Source organism: Sinocyclocheilus rhinocerous, unplaced genomic scaffold, assembly GCF_001515625.1.
Source record: "Sinocyclocheilus rhinocerous isolate Xijiao unplaced genomic scaffold, SAMN03320098_v1.1 scaffold1654, whole genome shotgun sequence".
Taxonomy (NCBI): Eukaryota; Metazoa; Chordata; class Actinopteri; order Cypriniformes; family Cyprinidae; genus Sinocyclocheilus; species Sinocyclocheilus rhinocerous.
The window spans coordinates 160,717-162,452 of NW_015639533.1; the positions used below are offsets into that span (position 1 = coordinate 160,717).

Genomic DNA, 1,736 nt, shown 5'->3' on the forward strand with positions numbered 1-1,736 from the left:
TATATATATTAGATTGAGATGTTTGCATTCCAGTAGAGATTAACGTTTTTTCTCATTAAGTTTTTTTTTTCTCTCATTAAATTCATATTGTCATGCAATTGCAATTTCAGAGTTTCTGTCTTTGCTTGGGATTATGTGATTGTGAGAATAAAGGGATGCTGCGATATAAAGGCATAGGCACTTAACAGAAGTAGATATTGAAATGCATGGAACAACAAGTGAGCTTTCACAGAAAGAAATCTCTTTCAATGCATGTAGTGGGTACTCAGGAAAGAGATGCAATACATTATGCATGCCTACAACACAGTGTGATACAATGCACATATCTGACGTTAGGATGTGAGTCGTGTCATCTGGAGCTTTGTCTTAAAAAAGCACAGTTGCGAGCACTGACTGTGGATTACATCACGGACAAATGCTCTCACTCTTGCTTTTCATCAAAAGTCATCGAAGTTCTCTAAAAAAAGGACTTCAGTTTACTCGGAAGCTGCATACAAATATCTGAAATTTGGAGAAAACCCCACTAATTTACTTTCACTTTTTGATGACTTCAGCGAAATGAAAAAAACCTTTTTAGGAAAGAATGACTGATTCAGCAGATACTCTACTTCCACTGGTTTGTTTCTCATTTTCAGAATCAATAAACGTGACATAATTTGAGAGTCCGTACCGACAAGAAAAATTACTTCATTTTCCCACTTGAGGAGAAACATTGGTTATTGTGCTTAATACAGATGGGAAAGGTGTTAATGTATGCTGAAAAGGCCACAAATCCCATCAGCCAAGCCGTGTGTTTATTTTCTTGATCATTTCTGTTTTTTAGGGGCATTTTCTCTATACTAGTCCACAGGGACCCATATAAAAGCCCAGCATTAATTCTCTCCTATCTAGTGATTTATATACACTCTAAATAAACATAGAGACAGCCTGGATTTTGGGCATGCCCGTGCTCCTCTCACCATCCATTGCTGTCATTGCACAATTCTATGCTTGAGTGTACCTTTGGCAAATGATGCGGTACTTTTCACCAGCTCGAAACACCATAAAAAACGACCCCCTGTCAATGTCACATAAAAAAACTTGGTGCAAAAGTAGAACATAAATATAAACTAGGAAAAACTCTGCAAAGTTCGTTAAAACTGCTGCCTTATTTTTCGATGTTAAAATACTTCCTATCGGAGTCTAATGTGCAGAGACATTAAGTAAGTCATTAGTAGGCTGATTTCCCTGAAAAGTGTAAACACTGTGGCTCTGTGGTGCTTTAAACATGGCTCAGTTTCATTACAGTCAGCTCTGGCAGAGACATGTGACTGGGAAAACAAGCAGTCCACTAGAAAAATCACATGTCAATAAAAGCTGATAGCTTCATGCAATGCTGTAAAGCTGAATCTCACAGTTCCTCAGGCACCATGAAAGATCTTTAGCATATATAACAAGCCGACCAACACATCTTTAAAGTTTCAGTGTGATAAATATTTTCTCTATAATATTTACTCCTGTTCTAGTTTAATGTGCTGAGGTAACTATAAGTAAGGTGCGACTAAATGTTTGTCCAAAGTATGGAAGACAATTGTTTTGGAGAGTCATTATTCTTGCAATTGCATTTAGTGCTCCTAGTAGTAAAGAAATTGAAAACAGTTCACCTCAAATAATTCTGTCATCTTTTACTCACTTGTCTTCTGTGGAACATAAAATATGATGTGTGTGTGTGTGTATATATATATATATATATATAT

At 36.4% G+C, this 1,736-nt stretch overlaps 1 protein-coding gene across 2 annotated transcripts in view; it reads right to left on the reverse strand.

Annotated features, from left to right (window-relative positions):
• The window catches only part of LOC107751431 (glutamate receptor ionotropic, delta-2), a 422,702-nt gene that overhangs the window by 62,822 nt on the left and 358,144 nt on the right, over window positions 1–1,736 (reverse strand). The window lies entirely within an intron of this gene.